This window comes from Impatiens glandulifera, chromosome 1 (assembly GCF_907164915.1).
Source record: "Impatiens glandulifera chromosome 1, dImpGla2.1, whole genome shotgun sequence".
Classification (NCBI taxonomy): domain Eukaryota; kingdom Viridiplantae; phylum Streptophyta; class Magnoliopsida; order Ericales; family Balsaminaceae; genus Impatiens; species Impatiens glandulifera.
This window is the reverse complement of record NC_061862.1, coordinates 161,670,791-161,677,656: the sequence shown is the minus strand read 5'-3', so window position 1 is coordinate 161,677,656 and position 6,866 is coordinate 161,670,791.

The following is a 6,866-nucleotide window of genomic DNA, read 5'->3' as shown; positions in this document are numbered from 1 at the left end:
TGATATTATAAATCTGAAACAAAAAAACCGGTCTAACTAAACAGAATGTCGAACCGTGAAAACGCAACATCAACTCAAATTTGAGTGATGAAAAGAAAAACAAGGCACCCTCCTCCGATACTAAAAAAAGTTATTGGAGGGTCAAAAAATATTAATTTTTCAATTTCTCTAAAGTTTATTTTTCTAAAATAAAATTTTAAATTGAGATTTTTTAAAATTAAAATGATTTATATATAAATATATAAATAAAAGTATATTTAGTGAATTACAAAATAAATATTTCCTGGCCTAATAATCAATTAATATTGATTAAAATATAGAATTACCTGATCCAAATTAAAATATCACGTATCTATCTCTCTTCTTTTCTTTTTTTCGAGTTCCAAATTAGTAAGTTTTCTTGATTTATAAAGAATGGTTAACTTCGTCTAAAAACCTTTTTAGTGTTGCAGATTTCTACTAAATACAAATTAATAATAGTAGTGGACCACTGGAGTCTGGACCCAATCTTTGGGCAAAAGTATCTCCATTAAATATATAGATTGGATTTTTCGCCAAGTAGATTTCCAACTCTTAATTTGGTGGTGTTAACAAGAGTTTTTAATGATTGTTTTTCATTCCTTATTGTTGTCAATTTTCCATAATTACTTTGTTTTCCAACCATGTTAGGGAGTAGGGACAATAAGGAGATTATGAATTCCATATTAATTTTTTTTTATGTCTTTGATTATCTTAAAGAAATAGTGGCTAAATTAAAACTCGAAGCTAGATAAATAAACTTGTCTCTAAATAATAGAACCACCACCTAACGTTGTTCTTTGCTAAGTATCTTATTTGAAATAACCCATTGTTTGGGAACACAACTTAAAAATGCAACAAATTAATATAGTTTTTCCGACACGACAATGCGCCGCTAGGATTATCCGGCGCATATGACGCGTCGTTGAAAGATGCATCAAAAGTTTACTGACGTTTAATCTAGCACAGGTATGGAATTTTATGAGACAACAAAATATTATTGACGTTTGTCTAGCGACATTTTCATCATTTGGCGACGTGTTTAAAAAAACATTTATGGAATTTTTTTAAAAATTATCAAATTTAAAATATATATTAAATAAAATAAAGATAAAATTTTAATATTAAAATTATTAAGAATTTAACTTCTTTTTTTTAATCAAGGTGCTTAGACAACTTTCATCTACATACACCAATGAAACTTGAAGAAATTAAAATATAATTCATTGTAATTGAGAATTTCATTATCTAGATACAAGTTTGGATGTGTTAATTTCCTCAAAATCCTAGATTTGATTCTCATTAAGTTTTTAATTTGCAGATTAATCCATCACAAAACTTAAAACGGTTAAATTTTAAAATAAAATTAAAAATAATATATATATCTTGAATTTAGAACCAAACAAATAAGCTAATAAGTTTAGAAACTTATAACATTGCATTTATATAATTTTTTATTTATTAATTTCTCATAACTTTAATATAATATATATATATATATGAACACAGTTTTCTCCAATCAACCATCCGAGAACGGAAGAAGACGGGAGAGGAGGGAAGAAATATTCCTCTTAGATAACTTGCCCCTTTAAAAGAAAGTAAATCACAATCAAGTTTTGAAAACATTAAAATTAAGTTTTTAGAATATGACAATTAGTATCTTGAACGAATGGAAGAAGCCGGAGTGAAGAAGCGGGGATGGAAGAAGAGGGGGCGACGGGTGAAGAAAGCTTCATCTTAAATACCTTGTCTCTGTAAAAGAAAGAAAATGACAATTAAATTTTGAAAATATTACACTGAACTTTTGAGAAGATGATGACAATTGTTACATTGCAGGAAAGGAAATAACAGGAATGAAAGAAGCGGGGGCGGGGGAAAGCTTCCTCTTAGAGGAAACTTTCTTCCTCTTGTATACCTTCAAACTGCAAAAGAAAAAAGATTTAATAAACTAAATGTAATGTAATGTCTGATAAAATAAAGTGTAATGTCTGAAAAACTAAAGTGTAATGTTTGATAAACTAAAGTGTAATGTCGAATAAATTAAAGTGTAATGTCTGATAAATTAAAGTGTAATGTATGATACACAAAAGGGTAATGTCTAAAAAACTAAGTGTAATGTTTGATTAACTAAAGTGTAATGTCTGATAAATTAAAGTGTAATATTTAATACACTGAAGTGTAATGTCTAAAAAACTAAAGTGTAATGACTGATAACTAAAGTGTAATGTCTGATACATTGAAGTGTAATGTCTGATACACTAAGTGTAGTGTCTTATAAACTATAATGTAATGTCTTATAACTTAAAGTCTAATGTCTTATAACCTAAACTGTAATGTGTTTCTAACATTTGAAGTCTAACATTTCTTACGGTCATTGTCTAACATTTTATTCACTATCTAAAATGTTTTAATCGATTCTTACCTTTCAGTTTCAGCGTTGTCAGAGAACTTACTCTTCTTAGATTCGTTGGCTTCGTTCTAACTCTTCCTTGTTTTGTTCGGACTCTTGGTTGTTTTGCTCGGACTCTTGGATCTCTTTGTTCGGACTCTTCCTTGCTTTGTTCGGACTCTCCCTAACTGTGTTCGGACTCTTCCTTGCTTGGTTCTTAGTCTTCTTGGCTTCGTTATTTTTCAATGCATAAAATATCACGATTTGTTTCTCTGAATCATAAACATCACAGAAGGTCACGAGTTAAACAAACAACTGTACTCAAGTAATTTAGAAGAATGAACATTTTTTACCAATTCGAGATTGAAGAACGAAAGTTTTGTAGAATGTAAATGTGACTGGATAGAACAAAGCGATGACGGTTTAGGGTTTCTAGACGATAGGCGAACGATGGCGACGATAAGCGAACGAACGATTGAGGGTATTGAATCTCCGGACGCGCGCGATAGTTTTGGGGATTATGTGGGTTTTGGATTATGGGGTTAATAGAAATACGAAACGTCATGGCGTGCTCTGATATTTGAAAATGAATTAAATTATTGTTTCTACACGTTGACATGCCACGGGGAATCGCTGCCCCAATTGCTCTCCCTATCATTATTAAAATAAAATAATCCAAGAACACTGACAATCCGGTTGAATAAATTTAAAAAAAAATATAAAATCATATATTTGGACAAAATATTTTTAAATGGTGTACAAATATAAGAAAGGATCCCAATTTGATAAATAATTTTATTATTCTTTCCAAAAAAAAATTTATACATCAATAAACTATACAATTGAATTCAATACACATCAAAATCAAACAATAACTATACCTTTTGTTGGAATGTTAGTTTTGGGATAGTTTGGGGGGTTATTTGTAAGAGTGCTTTTATGCCTCTATATAACTCTAGTCTTTCATTTAATAAGAAGAGCTTTTTCCTTTTAATATAAAACTACTTGGTATCAGAGCTAGGTTTCAGATCTAGGGTTTTGTATCTAAAAACTGTGCAACAGCCGCCGGCCTCACCAGACCTCCGCCGCCCATATCAGGACCTCCGCCCACCAGGGGCGCCGCCGCCTTGCTAGGGGCAAAACTGACCCGCCGGTGAGGGTTTGGATCTGGTCTCCTTGATGTTTTGAGATAAGAACGGGTTAAAAGGAAGAGGAAGAAGTTCGAGATAATGAGTTTTAGATCTTACGGGTTAAAGATCGTGTGATCGTGGTTTTGGGGAAGAAGGAAGATTTGACTCAATCTCGTGTAGATCAGAGTCGGATCGATGACAGGTGAGGGTTCGAACATGGGTCTTGCGATGAAAGAGGCCTTGGAAAAAACTGAGTGGTGATGAGATCGCAAAGTTGATGAGAGCATTCAGCTTTGCCTCTAGTGACACGGCACCGAAACCAACCCCAGCACCTAGACCAGCACCCGCACTAGCACCTAGGGTGGAGCTTCCCCCGATTGATGTGAAACTCGATGGTCCAGCTTCGTATCTACGCTGGTCACGTCGAGTGCGATACACACTAGTAGGGAGGAAATAAAAGGGGGCTACCGGGAAAACCTGATGGTAGCAGGTGAAGATAATGGAGATGGTGTGCAGGAGGAGGAGCTCTCTGCGGAGAATCAAGAGCTCTTGAGATCCTACTCCCAACTTCTTAGGAGAAAGGGAAGAGGTGCGGCAGAGAATGCATCTACCTCGGGTAACATTGTCACTTATGCTCATTCAGTTGCAGGTACTAGTGACACCCATGCTCTTGCCTCTATATCTACCGTTGGTTCACCATGGATTATTGATTCTGGTGCTTCCAGACATGTTACGGGTACTGTTGGAGAATTTTCTTCTTATACTCACCTGGAAATCCCTGAGAGTATTCGAACAGCCGATGGTACGGCCCAACCCGTAGTGGGTAAGGGTACTGTGCGATGTACTGACTCCTTGACTTTGTCCAATGTTTTGCATGCTCCATCTTTTCCAGTAAATCTCTTATCCATTAGTTCTATTATCCTCCAACTGAAATGTGTTGTCACTTTTGATATTCCCAAGGTGATCTTCTAGGAGAAGGGAACGGGCAGGAGGCTTGGGACTGGCACATGGCGTAATGGCTTGTGGTTTCTTGAGAGAAAAGAGATGGACTCAGCCCTCGCATCTGTGGTGGAGAGATCTGGAGGAGTGAGGAGTAGTGTGGAAGACTTGTTGTTGCTCTACCATAGGAGAATGGGTCATTCTTCTTTTAATATGTTAAGTCGTTTGTATCCAGCTATGTTGAAAAAAGCTAATAAAGAGAGACTGGTTTGTGATGCTTGTGAGTTTGGCAAGCACACTAGGAGTTCGTATGTCAGTACATGTAGTAGGAGCACCTGTAGTTTTGATTTGATACATTCTGATGTGTGGGGACCTTGTTCCACAACTTCTGTTAATGGTTTTCGATATTTTGTGTCTTTCATTAATTGCCTTTCTCGTACTACTTGGCTGTATTTGATGAAAAACAAAAATGATGTGTCTGCTTGTTTTAAAAATTTTCACAAAGGGGTTCAGACTCAATACGGGGCAGTAGTGAAGGTATTGAGGTCTGACAATGGGACAGAGTACACAAACAATGAGTTCAGAGAGTACTTATACTCTCAGGGAATCCTACATCAGACCACGTGTCCGTACACACCAGAACAGAATGGGGTGGCAGAAAGAAAGAACAGGCATCTCCTTGAGGTAGCAAGAAGTATGATGATCTCAATGAATGTACCAAAGTACTTGTGGGGACAGGCAGTCCTGACAGCAGCGAGACTGATCAATAGGATGCCCTCACGTGTGTTGGAGTGGAAGTCCCCGCTTGAGTTATTGAAAGGTGAGATTAGTGATAGTCTCCCCTTGAAGGTATTTGGTTGTGTGTGCTTTGTGCAGAACAACAGACCAAATGTGGGAAAACTTGATCCGCGAGCGGTTAAATGTATCTTTGTGGGATACTCGGCTACTCAAAAAGGCTACACATGTTGGAGCCCAGTGGAGAGGAGGTTTTTTGTTAGTATGGATGTCACGTTTCGAGAGCATGAGCCATACTATTCTTCCCAGGATACATCACCCTTTGGAGACTCGCTTGATAATGGAGATATGAGGCGAGAGGGGGAGAGTAGCAGTGGTAGTGAGAGGAGGATGGTGGGCGTGAGCGATGTCCCTTGTGCACCGACAGGTGAGGAGGTGCCAGAACGAGGCGGGGATGACCCCGATAACGGTGATACTCAAGCTCAAGGGGAGCTGCGAGTATACATGAGGCGAAGGAGGCAGATTGAGGATACCATGCCTACAGTGCCGCTTGTGTCAAGTCCCTTGTCCCTACCTACCCCGACTTCTGAGACACCACTCGCTGAAGAGGAGTACACAGGTGATATGATTCCTCCCTCTTCCATTCTCACTCACATGTCCGTAAGGAGGACTCCTCGCCTCAATGCGGGAGTTCCCCCTGATCGATACGGTTTCCCACATAATATTGCCCAATTTGTTTCTTACTCTCACATCTCACCTGCACACGGAGCATTCATTGCATCTCTGGACATTGTCTCTATCCCTAAGTGTTGGCAGGTTGCTAAGGAGGATCCAAAGTGGAAAGTCGCCATGCTTGAGGAACTTGAGGCTCTCGCAAAGAACAAAACCTGGAAGCTTGTGCCATTACCACCAGGGAAGAAGGCGGTTGGATGCAAGTGGGTTTTCACTATGAAGCAAAGTCCAGAGGGTCGGGTTGAGCGTTATAAGGCCCGGTTGGTGGCAAAAGGGTACAGTCAGACGTACAGTATTGACTATGATGAGACTTTTGCACCCGTGGCGAAGATGAGTACAGTGCGGACACTTGTTTCCTTAGCAGCGAATGAGAGTTGGAGGTTACATCAACTTGGTGTGAAGAATGATTTTCTTCATGGTGAGTTGTTGGAGGAGGTATACATGGAGGTCCCACAGGGTTTTGGCACGAAACAAATGGAGGGTAAGGTGTGCAGACTTAATAAATCTCTTTATGGGCTGAAGCAGTCCCCTCGAGCCTGGTTTGACAGGTTTAGGAGGGCTATGGTAGGCATGGGGTACCGGCAGACCAATGCAGATCATACAGTGTTCTTCAGGCGACATGAAGTTCACATTACGATGCTGGCAGTGTATGTGGACGACATGATTATCACTGGTAATGATGAGGGTGAGATTGCATTATTGAAGAAGAGGTTGAGTAAGGAGTTTAAAGTGAAAGACTTGGGGCAACTCAAATATTTCCTTGGGATTGAGATAGCTCATGGTGCAGAGGGGATTGTCTTATCTCAAAGGAAGTATGTGCTGGATTTACTTACAGAGACATGTATGCTTGGGTGCAAGCCTGCGGTGGCCCCGATCGATCAAAAGTCTAAGCTAAGTGCTGAGGCAGGAGAGCCAGTTGATAA